The following is a 17,220-nucleotide window of genomic DNA, read 5'->3' on the forward strand; positions in this document are numbered from 1 at the left end:
GCTAACAAGTGCTCAGCATATGTGGGAACTCCACTGTTGGAAAGGCATTTCTCATGAATCTGGTAGAGAGAATGCCAAGCGTGTGCAAAGCTGTCATCAAGGCAAAGGGTGGCTACTTTGAAGAATCTAAAATCCAAAATATATTTTGATTTTGTATAGCACTTTTTGGTTACTACATGATTCCACATGTGTTATTTCATAGTTTTTTGATGTCTTCACAAAACCCTCAATGAGTAGGTGTGTCCAAACTTTTGACTGGTACTGTATGTCTGTTAAAAGCATGGTCGTATGGGATTGCATGCCTAGTTTTAACGGCTAACTGTTACATACTTATCCAGACCACAAGTTCAATCCGCAGCCTGTTTCTATGGAAAAAGACTAAATGAGATGGTTCTCCTGAGACAGAACGATGAATGACTTCATATTTGAATCCATCCACACCAAATGGGAAGTTAAACAAATGGTCAACTTGTTTTCAAACTAATTTTCGACTCAAATTACATCAAATGAATGTCAGTCAAAACTATTGATTATATATTTGTGACAAACTTTTAAGGTGCCATCAGATTTATTTTTTTAGATCTTGCTTTGAAATCTTACTGTTCAGTTGTGATGGAGGTTATAAAGTTGTCTTTTTTTATGCTGTTTATTTTTTTGTGTGAGCTCACTGTAATACTTTTGAGCATTATATAGCGATCTGGTGAATAAATAAATCATATTTACAGTCCTGTTGAGCAGCCCCGGTAGTGGTGTTTTTTTGTTGCTCTTCCTGTCCTGCTGGTTTGTCTGCCTATGCAGAGGGCGTCCGGCTGTGACACTAAATATTTTACTCTTTCATGGAGCCCAGCCCAGCCCACCCAAAATAACCCTTGGTGTAATTGTTATTCTCTGTCCCACTACAAACCCATTACAGTCATCATGAGTATACTTTACCCTCTTCAACATTTTCAAACACCTTTCTAACACAAAACCCATGTTAGTTTTTTCCATGATGCCTTCAGTTTTTCTTAAGACAAATACTGACATTTCTCCTAGAAATGTATGCCCTGTGTACTGAGCCTTTTTTTATAGGTGTAGAAATCTTACATGGTCTTTGTCATGACATCAAAGCACGTCCAGTACCCTCCCTCTCTCTCCCTTGTCTTTCACTGTTCTTTATCTCTTTACCCTTCACTCACAATTAACATTGGAGGTAAAATGCTATGTACTGTTAGTGCTCCAATGGGTAAATGGCCATAAGTACAGATGAAACATCTAAATGACCATGAAGGACACCTAGAAAGTACTTTTATAGCTTGTGATGACACTATTCAGCACTTGACCCCTTAACGACAGGATCATTTCACTTGATATTTATGTTACGTAATGTATGAATCGGGATTTGGTACACTTATTCAAATGTTTGTACAAATGTGTGATAGCCTGTCATTATTTGGCCCTGCCAACAACACTGCAATTTTAACAGCAAAACATTAAAAATCCAATCAAAGTTTGTCACGTACGCCAAATACAATAGGTGTAGACATTCTTGCATGGTCTTTGTCATGACATCAAAGCACGTCCAGTACCCTCCCTGGTCTTTCACTGTTTCACACCTTACAGTGAAATTCTTACTTACAAGCCCTAACCAACCGTGCAATTTTTAATAAGTAAAAAATAGGTATTAGGTAAATAATATATAGGGAAAGAAATACAAAATAAAAAGGAAAACAGTAAAATGACAGTGAACATTTCTCATGTTCAACATTTTTTTTGTCAGGTTTTGGCTTTTGTACAACAGAGCATCTGGGGAAGTTCTATTTTAATCAGGTAAGTTCTGAAAATGGCCTGCAGCTAAAATCTGTACCCTTCTTTCCAGAGGAAGAATTGGGCCCTCAAGCTATCCTTCTGCTGTCACATTTGAGAGATACTCATTGGGAATTGATTTTTTTATTTCAGAAATGGTGCCCTGTACCCACAGGATTTCTGTGGCACAACAAACAATTGTTATTTTGTTTACACCACAAATGAAGGAGATGAGCTCTAAGGATGGCACACACTCAATCATATACAGCCTTGGTGTCTTCCAGATTACCAACAGAGTTTGTGGGAACAAATGGCTTGTTTTGTCTGCAGTTAAATGGCTCTTAAAGTGGAAATTTGGCACCTCTTTCGGGGTTGTTATAGATCTCAGACAACACTCATCCGCTCTGCTTCCCGGGGACACTTATTCATCATTACTGTCTGTAGGACACCCATCCTCATCCCAACCACCACTGATATACTGATGGGCTTTTAGAGGACATCAAATGCATTGAGGACAAAAAGCATGTAGAATGACATCTAACATATTTATATAAGTATCCAATGTGTGTCATACTACTGTAAATACCCAGTCATGTCTTGAAAAATAACATGTAAATGATTGGCTATAAATGAATGTGATATTTCTTATCAGGAGTTTTTTTTAACCATTATTTAACTAGGCAAGTCAGTTAAGAACAAATTCTTATTTACAATGGCCGGCCAAACCCGGAAGACGCTGGGCCAATTGTGCGCATCCCTATGGGACTCCCAATCACGACCAGTTGCGATACAGCTTGATAACCCCATGGTACTGCTGGAGATTTTCACTCAGTGGGGTGGAGTCAGTCATCGTATTTGTCATGTTTGTCTGATGATGTTGTACGTGCCCTAAAAGAGACATCTTCATCTGTGGTGATGTTGCTATGGCTACTGTAAAACAAATAGCGGGAGCCTAATACAGTGGGGCAAAAAAGTATTTAGTCAGCCACCAATTGTGCAAGTTCTCCCACTTAAAAAGATGAGAGAGGCCTGTAATTTTCATCATAGGTACACTTCAATTATGACAGCCAAAATTAGAGAAAAAAATCCCGAAAATCACATTGTAGGATTTTTTATGAATTTATTTGCAAATTATGGTGGAAAATAAGTATTTGGTCAATAACAAAAGTTTATCTCAATACTTTATTATATACCCTTTGTTGGCAATGACAGAGGTCAAACGTTTTCTGTAAGTCTTCACAAGGTTTTCACACACTGTTGCTGGTATTTTGGCGCATTCCTCCATGCAGATCTCCTCTAGAGCAGTGATGTTTTGGGGCTGTTGCTGGGCAACACGGACTTTCAACTCCCTCCAAAGATTTTCTATGGGGTTGAGATCTGGAGACTGGCTAGGCCACTCCAGGACCTTGAAATGCTTCTTACGAAGCCACTCCTTCGTTGCCCGGGCAGGGTGTTTGGGATCATTGTCATGCTGAAAGACCCAGCCACGTTTCATCTTCAATGCCCTTACTGATGGAAGGAGGTTTTCACTCAAAATCTCACGATACATGGCCCCATTCATTCTTTCCTTTACACGGATCAGTCGTCCTGGTCCCTTTGCAGAAAAACAGCCCCAAAGCATGATGTTTCCACCCCCATGCTTCACAGTAGGTATGGTGTTCTTTGGATGCAACTCAGCATTTTTTGTCCTCCAAACACGACGAGTTGAGTTTTTACCAAAAAGTTATATTTTGGTTTCATCTGACCGTATGACATTCTCCCAATCTTCTTCTGGATCATCCAAATGCTCTCTAGCAAACTTCAGATGGGCCTGGACATGTACTGGCTTAAGCAGGGGGACACGTCTGGCACTATTGCAGATTCAGTCTTCCCAGGCTGGTGCAGGTCTACAATTTTGTTTCTGGTGTCCTTTGACAGCTCTTTGGTCTTGGCCATGGTGGAGTTTGGAGTGTGACTGTTTGAGGTTGTGGACAGGTGTCTTTTATACTGATAACAAGTTCAAACAGGTGCCATTAATACAGGTAACAAGTGGAGGACAGAGGAGCCTCTTAAAGAAGAAATTACAGGTATGTGAGAGCCAGAAATCTTGCTTGTTTGTAGGTGACCAAATACTTATTTTCCATAATTTGCAAATAAATTCATTAAAAATCCTACAATGTGATTTTCTGGATTTTTTTCCCTCATTTTGTCTGTCATAGTTGAAGTGTAGCTATGATAAAAATTACAGGCCTCTTTCATCTTTTTAAGTGGGAGAACTTGCACAATTGGTGGCTTGACTAAATACTTTTTTCTGTACGTCAAAGGATACATAGATGGCAGAATGCCCATCACTTCACCCTCTACACATAGTTGGACTAATGCCCATCACTTCCCATCTATGTACAGATACACAAAACTGATTGTTTAACCTTTCTAGCGCAGGCGTTCCGCTAGCGGAACACCTCGACAACATTCCGCTGAAAAGGCAGCGCGCGAAATTCAAAAATATTTTTGGGAAATATGTAACTTTCACACATTAACAAGCCCAATACAGCAAATGAAAGATAAACATCTTGTTAAACTACTCATTGTGTGTAACGTCGGGAGAGTGATGGGTGCGGAGTCAGACACAGAGAGCAGATGGTAGTCGGGGAAAAAACGCTGTAATGTCCTCAAGCACAGTATCAGGTACAAACATGGGTGAAGCCCAAAACACAGGCGCAAAAACCCAAATCCACTGTTACCAAAATACCGGACAGCAAAAACCCAAAAGTACACAAACACCACTAACGTAAAATAACCACAAGCCCGCACAAACACCAGCGGGCTAAACAAATTTAAATAACACCCATCCCAAAACCCCAACAAGGAACAGGTGAAAACAATTAGACAAAAACAAACGAAAAGGAAAAAGGGATCGGTGACAGCTAGTAGACCGGCAACGACGACCGCCGAGCGCCACCCGCTCGGCGGTATTCGTGACATCGTGTCTGATTTCAAAAATGCTTTACAGCGAAAGCACAACATATGATTATGCTAGGTCATAGCCAAGTCAAAAAAAACACAGCCATTTTTCCAGCCAAAGATAGGAGTCACAAAAAGCTGAAATATAGATAAAAATTAATCACTAACCTTTGATGATCTTCATCAGATGACACTCATAGGACATCATGTTACACAATACATGTATGTTTTGTTCGATAATGTGCATATTTATATCCAAAATTCTCAGTTTACATTGGCACGTTACCTGCAGTAATGTTTTGATTCCAAAACATCCGGTGATTTTGCAGAAATACACATAATAAACATTGATAAAAGATACAACGCTGTGTCAGATTTCAAAAAAACTTTACAGAAAAAGCATAATCTGAGAACGGCGCTCAGAGCCCAATCCAGCCAGAGAAATATCCGCCATTTTGGAGTCAACGGAAGTTCGAAATAACACCACAAATATTCACTTACCTTTGATGATCTTCATTAGAAGGCACTCCCAGGAATCCCAGTTCGACAATAAATGACTGATTTGTTCCATAGAGTTCCATAAAGTCCATCATTTATGTCCAAATAGCCACTTGTTGTTAGCGTGTTCAGCCCAGTAATCCATCTTCATGAGGCGCAGGCACTTCGTCCAGATAAAAACTCGAAAAGTTCTGTTACAGGTCGTAGAAACAAGTCAAACGATGTAGGGAATCAATCTTTAGGATGTTTTTAATATAAAACATCAATAATGTTCCAACCGGAGAATTCCTATGTCTGAAGAAAAGCACTGTAACGAGAGGTAACTCTGTCGGGAGCGCACGCGCGCGCGCTCCCGACAGAGTTACACTTGCCATGAGACCAAGGCACTATGCCAGACCACTGACTCAAACAGGTCTCATGAGCCCCTCCTTTATAGTAGAATCCTCATTCAAGTTTCTAAAGACGTTTGACATCTAGTGGAAGCCGTAGGAAGTGCAACTTTATCCATTTCCAACTGTGTACTTCAGAGTGTTTTCTATCCAATACTAATAATGATATGCATATATTAGCATCTGGGACAGAGTATGAGGCAGTTCACTCTGGACACGCTATTCATCCAAAAGTGAAAATGCTGCCCCCTATCCCAAAATATATATATTTTTAAACTTACTCATGCACTCTGATTGGTTAACTCACTCATGCAACATTTATTTCTATTAGCAGCTAATTTATGTCCAAGGACATCAAGCACATCATCTGGTAGCCGAGAGATCCGTTTCAGTTTTCTTCGGTTGCTTCAGTTTCTTTGTGTTTGTCCAAGGCCCTTTATTGTACAATGCTACCAAATGTTATTATTGTAGAAGCTACGTATGATATTAAGACAAATGGCTCATTCGATCTGCCTTTTCAAATTGATGGTTTATCTGTCTGCCCTCCGTGCACAGTCTGTGTTCTACCTGGTTGCTTGTCATCCAGGCTTGGGGGATGGAGTGGGGATCAATGCTTCTGAAAATATTACCAACCTGTGTCCTATTGTGGCATTCTACTTACCTGGGATAATACAATGCCCTTATCCCAGAGTTCACCTACTGTGTCTGTGTCTCTGTCCATAACGAACCTCCCTCACCAGGGACCAGGATCTCTCTCCATAACAACCCTCCCTCACCAGGGACCAAGATCTCTCTCCATAACAACCCTCACTCACCAGGGACCAGGATCTCTCTCCATAACAACCCTCACTCACCAGGGACCATGATCTCTCTCCATAACAACCCTCCCTCACCAGGGACCATGATCTCTCTCCATAACAACCCTCCCTCACCAGGGACCAAGATCTCTCTCCATAACAACCCTCACTCACCAGGGACCAGGATCTCTCTCCATAACAACCCTCACTCACCAGGGACTATGATCTCTCTCCATAACAACCCTCCCTCACCAGGGACCATGATCTCTCTCCATAACAACCCTCCCTCACCAGGGACCAAGATCTCTCTCCATAACAACCCTCACTCACCAGGGACCAGGATCTCTCTCCATAACAACCCTCCCTCATCAGGGACCAGGATCTCTCTCCATAACAACCCTCACTCACCAGGGACCAGGATCTCTCTCCATAACAACCCTCCCTCACCAAGCACAAGGATCTCTTTCCAAAACATAGCATGTGGGATGAATTGTGTGATTAATAATACCTGCACTTGTCTTTTCTTACTAGCACTGACTCTGTTGAGGAAAAATTTGAAATACTATGACTGAGATGGTGAGATCGCACTGCAGTGGATAGCAGCCATTTTACAGGCTCCTGACCGATTCTGCTCTCTGCATTGTTGGGAGGGGCCCGTAAATGCGCATTTCACTGTTCGTCTACACTTGTTGTTTACAAAGCAAATGAAAAATAACATTTGATTTGATAGGTGGTTGTCTCACCCAGCTACCTTAAGATGCATGCACTAACTGTAAATTACTCAAATGTAATGTAATGTAGATTCACTCGCTGTCCTCGCTCTAGCTTGCTATTTTGTTTAAGCAGGACTCAAGTCACACTATTCGCTGTCCCAATGTCACCCTGGGATTCCAAGGACCGAGAGACGCAACTTCTGTTTGCTTTACAATTGCTTGTCATGGCCCATACTGTTTGAACTGGGAGATTAAGAGGCATGACAAGTGTGGTTAAATTAGAATCGTGGGTCTGCATTTTACTGTTTGATAAAACAGCGACAGACAACAGTGGAGACTAAAATTACCTTGAAAACCTAACAGGAATTAGATAACCACCTTTGGTTGATGATTGTGTTGGGTAATGCATCTCTTATCCACCCACAACCAGAACATCAACTGTTACCCATCAAGAAATGGTGTTAGTTGTTCTAACTTATTGGAACCGATTGGATTTTCCTTTGAAACTCTGCAACTCTCTGTTGGCTGGGCACCCCGCTTGTGCCATCAAACCCCTGCAAGTAATCCAGAACGTCGCAGCCCGCTTGGTGTTCAACCTTCCCAAATTCTCCCATGACACCCTGGTCCTTCTCACACTGCTGGCTTCCAGTCAAATCTTGCATCCACTACAAGACCATGGTGCTTGCCTACGGAGCAGACCCTCCGTACCTTTAGGCTATGCTCAAAACCTACACTCCAACCTGAGCAGTCCGTTTTGTCACCTCTGGTCTCTTGTCCGTCCTGTGATTTGTGATTGTCTCAGCAAGCTACAGTACTGAAGATGAATGCATTGTATATCGCTATGAATAACACTGTCTGCTAAATTACTGAAATGTTAATGTATCTCTGTAAATACAGTACCAGTCAAAAGTTTGGACACACCTACTCATTCAAGGGTTTTTCTACATTGTAGAATATTAGCGAAGACTTCAAAACTATGAAATAATGCATATGGAGTAACCATGTAGTAACCATATATTTTATATTTGAGATTCTTCAAAGTAGCCACCCTTTGCCTTGGTGACAGCTTTACACACTCTTGGCATTCTCTCAACCAGCTTCACCTGGAATGCTTTTCCAACAGTCTTGAAGGAGTTCCCACATATGCTGAACACTTGTGGGCTGCTTTTCCTTTACTCTGCGGTCCAACTCATCCCAAACCATCTCAATTGGGGTTGGGTGATTGTGGAGTACTGTATATGTGAATGAAAGGCATGCTAAATGTTATCTGACAATAGAGTATTTGTTAATATACTTAGAAATGGTTTATTTGATAATGTTGTTTAATACGGTGATATGGTACCACTTATAGATTTTGGACTACGTCAGGTATAAACCACTCAGGTACCTAGAGTGCATTCGGAAAGTATACAGAACCCTTCACCTTTTCCACATTTTGTTACATTACAGCCTTATTCTAAAATGGATTAAATATTTTTCCCCCTCATCAATCTACACACTACACATCCCATAATGACAAAGCAAAAACAGATTTTTAGAAATGTTTTCAAATTTATTACCATAACAAAAAATTGAAATATCACATTTACATAAGTATACAGACCCTTTACTCAGTAATTTGTTGAAGAACCTTAGGCAGCGATTACAGCCTCGAGTCTTCTTGGGTATGACACTACAAGCTTGACACACCTATATTTGGGGAGTTTCTCCTATTCTTCTCTGCAGATCTGCAGATCCTCTCAAGCTCTGTCAGGTTAAATGATATTGCCAACTACTTTAATTACTTTTTCATTGGCAAGATAACCAAACTTAGGGATGACATGCCAGCAACAAACACTAACACCACACATCCAAATATATAGGACCAAATTATGAAAGACAAGAATTGTACTTTTGAATTCCGTAAAGTCAGTGTGGAAAAGGTGAAAAGATTATTGTTGTCTATCAACAATGACAAGCCACCGGGGTCTGACAATCTGAGTGGAAAATTACTGAGGATCATAGCAGACAATATTGCCACTCCTAATTGTCACATTTTCAATTTAAGCCTACCAGAGAGCGTGTGCCCTCAGCCCTGGAGGGAAGCTAAGTCATTCCACTACCCAAGAATAGTAAAGCCCCCTTTACTGGCTCAAATAGCCAACCAATCAGCCAGTTACCAACCCTTAGTAAACTTCTGGAAAAAATGGTGTTTGACCAGATACAATGATATTTCACAGTAAACAAATTGACAACAGAATTTCAGCACACTTATGGGAAAGGACACTCAACAAGCACAGCACTTACACAAATGACTGATGATTGGCTGAGAGAAATTGATGATCAAATGATTGTGGGGGCTGTCTTGTTTGACTTCAGTGCAGCTTTTGACATTATCGATCACAGTCTGCTGCTGGGAAAAACGTATGTGTTATGGCTTTACACCCCCTGCTATAATGTGGATAAAGAGTTCCTTATCTAACAGAACACAGAGGGTGTTCTTTAATGGAAGCCTCTCAAATATAATCCAGTTAGAATCAGGAATTCCCAGGGCTAGCTGTTTAGGCACGTTGTTTTTTTCAATTTTTACTAACGACATGCCACTGACTTTGAGTAGAGCCAGAGTGTCTATGTATGCGGATGACTCAACACTATACACGTCAGCTTCTACAGCGACTGGAATGACTGCAACACTCAACAAAGAGCTGCTGTTAGTTTCAGAGTGGGTGGCAAGTAATAAGTTAGCCCTAAATATTTCTAAAACTAAAAGCATTGTCTTTGGAACAAAATACTCACTAAACCCTAAACCTCAACTAAATCTTGTAATAAATAATGTGGAAATTGAGCAAGTTGAGATGACTAAACTGCTTAGAGTAACCCTAGATTGTAAACTGTCATGGTCAAAACATATTGATGCAGTAGTAGCTAAGATGGGGAGAAGTCTGTCTCTAATAAAGTGATGCTCTGCCTTAACAACACTATCAACAAGGCAGGTTCTACAGGCCCTAGTTTTGTTGCACCTTGGCTACTGTTCAGTCGTGTGGTCAGGTGCCACAAAAAAGGACTTCGTAAAATTGCAATTGGCTCACAGCTGGCCCATAGATGTACACAAAGAGCTAATATTAATAATATGCATGTCAATCTCTCCTGGCTCACTTTTATTTATGAGAGGTATTGACATGTTGAATGCACCGAGCTGTCTGTCTAAACTACTGGCACATAACTTGTACACCCATGCATACCCCACAAGACATGCCACAAGAGGTCTCTTCACAATCTCCAAGTCCAGAACAGTCTATGGGAGGCACACAGTACCACCACTCTATTCCACATCAAGTAACTGATGCAAGCAGTAAAATTAGATTTAAAAACAGATTCAAAAACCTTATGGAACAGCGGGGACTGTGAAGCCACACAAACATTGGCACACACATACACACATACACACATACACACATACACACACACACACACACACACACACACACACACACACACACACACACACACACACACACACACACACACACACACACACACACACACACACACACACACGACAACATACGCCCTATACATACACATGGTATTTAGTACTGTAGCTATGTGGTAGTGGTGGAGTAGGGGCCTGAGGGCACACAGTGTGTTGTAGCTATGTGGTAGTGGTGGAGTAGGGGCCTGAGGGCACACAGTGTGTTGTAGCTATGTGGTAGTGGTGGAGTAGGGGCCTGAGGGCACACAGTGTGTTGTAGCTATGTGGTAGTGGTGGAGTAGGGGCCTGAGGGCACACAGTGTGTTGTAGCTATGTGGTAGTGGTGGAGTAGGGGCCTGAGGGCACACAGTGTGTTGTAGCTATGTGGTAGTGGTGGAGTAGGGGCCTGAGGGCACACAGTGTGTTGTAGCTATGTGGTAGTGGTGGAGTAGGGGCCTGAGGGCACACAGTGTGTTGTAGCTATGTGGTAGTGGTGGAGTAGGGGCCTGAGGGCACACAGTGTGTTGTAGCTATGTGGTAGTGGTGGAGTAGGGGCCTGAGGGCACACAGTGTGTTGTGGCTATGTGGTAGTGGTGGAGTAGGGGCCTGAGGGCACACAGCGTGTTGTGAATTCTTTGAATGTATTAGAATGTTTTTAAAATGGTATAAACTGCCTTAACTTTGCTGGACCCCAGGAAGAGTAGCTGCTGCTTTGGCAGCAGCTAATGGGGATCCATAATAAATACAAATACAAATGGGGAGCATCGCTGCACAGCTATTGTCAGATCTCTCCAGAGATGTTCAATCGGTTTCAAGCCCGGGCTCTGGCTGGGCCACTCAAGGACATTCAGAGACTTGCCAACCCCTATTATTTCACATAATTTAATGTCTAAGGCTGTGTGCTTAGGGTCATTGCCTTGTTGGAAGGTGAACCTTCGCCCTAGTCTGAGGTCCTGAGCAGGTTTTCATCAAGGATCTTTCTCTACTTTGCTCCGTTCATCTTTCCCTCGATCCTGACTAGTCTCCCAGTCCCTGCCGCTGAAAAGCATCCCCACATTTTTATTTAACCTTTATTTATCTAGGCAAGCCAGTTAAGAACAAATTCTTATTTAGAATGACAGCCTACGAACAGTGGGTTAAATGCTGCCTTGTTCAGGGGCAGAACGACAGATTTTTACCTTGTCATCTCGGAGATTCGATCTAGCAACCTTTCGGCTACTGGCTCTAACCACTAGGCTACCTCCCGCCCATCATGATGCTGCCACCACCATGCTTCACCATAGGGATGGTGCCAGATTTCCTCCAGACATGATGCTTGGCATTCAGGACAAAGAGTTCAATCTTGGTTTCATCAGACCAGAGAATCTTGTTTCTCATGGTCTGAGTCTTTTAGGTGCCTTTTGGCAAACTCCAAGCGGGCTGTAATGTGCCTTTTACTGAGGAGTGGCTTCTGTTGGGCAACTACACCATAAAGGCCTGATTGGTGGAGGGCTGCAGAGATGGTTGTCATTCTGGTTCTCCCATCTCCACAGAGGAATTGGAGCTCTGTCAGAGTGACAACTGGGTTCTTGGTCACCTCCCTTCCGATTGCTCAGTTTGACCGGACGGCCAGCTCTAGCAAGAGTCTTGGTGGTTCCAAACTTCTTCCATTTAAGAATGATGGAGGCCACTGTGTTCTTGAGGACCTTCAAAGCTGCAGACCTTTTTTGGTACCCTTCTCCAGATCTGTGCCTCGACACAATCCTGTCTCGGAAGCTCAACGGATAATTCCTTTCACCTCATGACTTGGTTTTTGCTCTGACATGCACTATCAACTGTGGGACCTTATATAGACAGGTGGGTGTATTTCCAAATCATATCCAATCAATTGAATTTACCACAGATGGACTCTAGTCAAGTTGTAGAAACATCTTAAGGATGATCAATGGAAACAGGATGCACCTGAGCTCAATTTCGAGTCCAATAGCAAAGTCTAAAATTGCTAAACTTTCAACAAAAAAAAAGGACTTCGTCATTATGGGGTTTTGTGTGTAGATTGATGAGGACATTTATTTTTAATCCATTTTAGAATAAGGCTGTAACGTAACAAAATGTTGAAAAAGTCTAGGGGTCTGAATACTTTCTGACTGCACTGTATATTTGGCCTTGTGTTGTGTCCTGCTGAAAGATGAATTCCTCCCAGTGTCTGGAGTTTTTTTTTTCATTGAACCTTTAACTAGGCAAGTCAGTTAAAGAACAAATTTTTGTTTACAATGACGGCCTACCAAAAGGCAAAAGGCCTCCTGTGGGGATGGGGGCTGGGATTAAAAATAAAAATGGACAAAACACACATCATGACAAGAGAGACAACGCTACATAGAGACCTTAGACAACAACATAGCAAGGCAGCAACACATGACAATACACATGACAACACAACATGACAACAACATGGAAGCAACACAACATGGCAGCAGCACAAAACGTGGTACAAACACTATTGGTCACAGACAACAACACAAAGGGCAAGAAGGTAGAGACAACAATACATCACGCAAAGCAGCCACAACTGTCAGTAGGAGTGTCCATGATTGAGTCTGAATGAAGAGATTGAGATAAAGCAGATTAAAGCAGGTTTTCCTCTAGGATTTTGCATGTGCTTGGCTCCATCCCGTTTATTTTTATCCTGGAAAAACTCCTCAGTCTTTGCTGATGTCAACCATACCCATACCATGATGCAGCCAACACCATGCTTGAAAATAAGGAGGCTGTTACTCAATGATGTGGTGTGTTAGATTTGCCCCAAACATAAGGCTTTGCATTTAGGCCACAAAGTGTATTCCTTTGCCGTGTTTCCTTGTAGTATCACTTTAGTGCCTTGTTGCATACAGGATGCATGTTTTGGAATATTTAGATTCTATATTTGTTGATGATTTTCACTCTGTCATTTAGGTCACTACCATGTTGTTGATCCATCCTCAGTTTTCTCCCATCACGGCCATTGAACTCTGTAGCTGTTTCAAAATTACCAATGGCCTCAATGTTGCCATCCCTGAGCAGTTTCCTTCCTGTCCTGCAGCTCAGTTCAGAAGGACAACTTTGTGTGTGGGTGGTTTAATACATCATCCACGGCATCATTATTAACTTGACCATGCTTAAATAGGTATTCAATATTTGATTTGTTATTGTTACCCATCTACCAATCACAGCTTTTCTTTATGAGGCTTTCGCAAAGCTCCCTGGTCTTTGTAGTTGTATCTGTTTGAAATTCAATAGTTCAATAGACTAAGGGACCCTACAGATGTTGTGTGTATGGGGGACAGAGGAAGGAGTAGTCATTTAAAAAAATCATGTCAACCCCTATTATTTCACACAGAATGAGCCTAATGTAACTTATTATGTAATTTGTAAAGCCAAATGTTCCTCCTGAACTAATTTAGGTTGCCTAAATAAAAATACTATATTTGAGATATTACATTTTTATTAATTTCCAAAAAATAAAATACAAGAACAAATTTGAATTTCTTTTACACTTTGACATTATGGACTATTTTGTGTAGATGAACAAAAATAAATCACAATAACGCAATTTGGAAAAAAATACAAGGTGGTTGAATACTTATGATACCCAAGTTGGCATCTGTCTGGTGCCTTCTTAGCTGAAATAATGTTAAACATCAGCAGAATCAAGAGTATTTGTTTAAATAATCATCTTATAAAGGGCTCTATGGATACTGTTATACTAGAATTGTCTAACTCTCCGTAAAGCACAACTTTAAGACAAACCCCAGAGAGAGGGAGGATTACCAGTTTAATGTCTAAAAATGTGAATATAATGCATCACCACAATCACAAATATGAGCCTATTTTTCTACAGTATTGATGTCTTACACAGATAATCATGTCTGACAGAAGGGACATTTTGTTTTCCTTTCACACTGTATTGCCACTTGAATATGCACACCAAATCTGTCTATCTATCTAAAGACCAATTACTGCACACAGTGACATTTCCATATTTAGAGAGAATGGAGTGTGCCCAGAAATACAACGACTAAACCAATTGGGACCTAATGCTTAATACCAGCCACCAGTCTTCTTTTGTGTCCCTGTCTGAGCAATGCCATACATGCACATAGTTATTGACTTTGGTGTAAAGTACTTCAGTAAAAATACTTTAAAGTACTACTTAAGTCGTTTTTGGGGGTATCTGTACTTACTATTTATATTTTTGACAACTTTTACTTCTACATTCATAAAGAACATAATGTACTTTTTACCCCATACATTTTCCCTGACACCCAAAAGTACTCAGTCTATTTTGAATGCTTAGAAGGACAGAAAATTGGTCCAATTCAACACACTTATCAAGAGAACATCACTGGTCATCCTTACTGCCGCTGATCTGGCAGACTCACTAAACACATATGCTTAGTTTGTAAATTATGAGTTTTTGGAGTGTGCCCTTGGCTTAAGGACAAGGAAATGGTGCTGTCTGGTTTGCTTAATATAAGGAATTTGATATTATTTATACTTTTACTTTTGATAAGTATATTTGAGCAATTACATTACATTTTTTATAATTACGTATATTTAAAACCAAATGCTCTTAGACTTTTACTCCAGTAGTGTTTTACTGGGTGACATTCACTTTTACTTGAGTCCTTTTCATTTAAGGTGTCTTTACTTTTACAAAGGTATAGCAATCGTGTACTTTTTCCACAACTGGTTATTGACATGCACAAGTTAGCATCTCCAAGACGTACACATATCTGTGTTGCCTCTTCACTTAACAACAAGATAGACAAGTGTCTTATTAACAGCCTTCCTCTCAGGGGAAGACAAATATAGAGACACAAATACAGTGCTGAGTTGTTACACTGATGGATGACCTTTGTGTCAGATCAATGCTATTTTTATCTTGCCAAAAGCCAGTTGTTGGAAAGTTGTTAACGATTGTGAGGTAGTCAACCAGAGACCACTTCAAACTCAATCAAATATGATTTTGTGCAATTGAAGGGCTACAAAAAGGCATTTACCCTGACTTAAGCTTTTTTTAAAACTCTTTGTTCACACCCTAAGCATTACACACAGTTGACTGTGTCTATAGGGAGACATCCCATGCTTATATAGTACAGTATATTGATTGGTCAGTATACACTGTTCAGTACACTGACTGGCCGGCAGAACAGATGTTTGCTAGAAGATTCCTTGATTTTCCAATTTTCCAATAGAATACCACTCAGAGGCATTTTTGGTGCTAATAGATTACTGGACTTGCCCTCTCCATTCATTTTCTGCGACAGTGCATTTGTGGCCACGGTAAAGATAGAGCCTGTAGGTATAAAGAGCCTGTAGGTATGTAGGTATAAAATAAGAGACCGTAGGTTATGTTGAAATACTCAAGCAGGTAGTTAAAGATGATCTTTCTTCTCATATGTCTTGGTGTGTGGTGAAATACTACTAAATATCCTCCCACTGGGGCTCAACAATGGCATACTTTTGTGTGAGTTGCCCTCAAGCCTATAAAAACAATACCATATATGACCATCAATGGTATTTCTTCAGAAAGGCTTTGAGCAATTTGTTTCTTTTGCATCAAAAATGTGAATACTTTGTTCATGAATGATGTATTAGTACTATTAGCAGTGGCTTATATACAGTACCTCATCCCAATGACCAGGCTTCTGGGCTCTTCCATGGCAAAGGTTGAAATGTCTCTGAATTGCTCTCATTTTTCTTATTATACAATTCAGAGACATTTCAACCAATAAAGAGCCCTGTGTGTTGTGATAGTTACCTGATTTCCTGCCCTGATCATGGGGAGATTCTCAATCGGTTTTTGCTAACTCCTCCGTCCTGATCATGGGGAGATTCTCAATCGGTTTTGCTACCTACTCCGTCCTGATCATGGGGAGATTCTCAATCGGTTTTGCTAACTCCTCCGTCCTGATCATGGGGAGATTCTCAATCGGTTTTGCTACCTCCTCCGTCCTGATCATGGGGAGATTCTCAATCGGTTTTGCTAACTCCTCCGTCCTGATCATGGGGAGATTCTCAATCGGTTTTGCTAACTCCTCCGTCCTGATCATAGTGATTTACTTTATCTTTCTCCTCAGAGGGAGGCTCCCTGTCTTCCTGGTAATGACCTGCTGCTGACCGGCTCCGTAGCCTTTATTGACTTGTTGACAGGTAACTGTCACGACACACAGGGTTTTATTGATCACTCAAGTATGGAAAGTCTTTATATCAATTCCCCACCAGCCACCACCCTGGCCAAACGGCTACTAGTGTGATGTTGATGATCAAATATACATAATAATAGTTACTTGAGGCACTAAAACTAAATACATTTTTCAAACACTGTGGTCTATGAATGGAACAAAGGTTGGAATGAGTGACATCATGTTGGTGCCTGGCAGCCTTCTTTGAATAGGAACCACAAATAATTGTGTTTTCTTTCCACCATTCCTGTTTGACCGCAAACATTACAATACGATCTGTCCATTCCTTTTATTCATCCAAATTGAACAGATTCTCAATCTAATGGAAGGAGCTGGTACCACGACTCTTGCCTTGGGAGATACTGCCATCTTCTGGGTAGAATATAGAACATCATATGAGAAAATTGTATCTCTCGTGGACAGACTACACATTTGACTGAT

This window comes from Oncorhynchus tshawytscha, linkage group LG25 (genome assembly GCF_018296145.1).
Source record: "Oncorhynchus tshawytscha isolate Ot180627B linkage group LG25, Otsh_v2.0, whole genome shotgun sequence".
In the NCBI taxonomy this organism is placed as follows: Eukaryota; Metazoa; Chordata; class Actinopteri; order Salmoniformes; family Salmonidae; genus Oncorhynchus; species Oncorhynchus tshawytscha.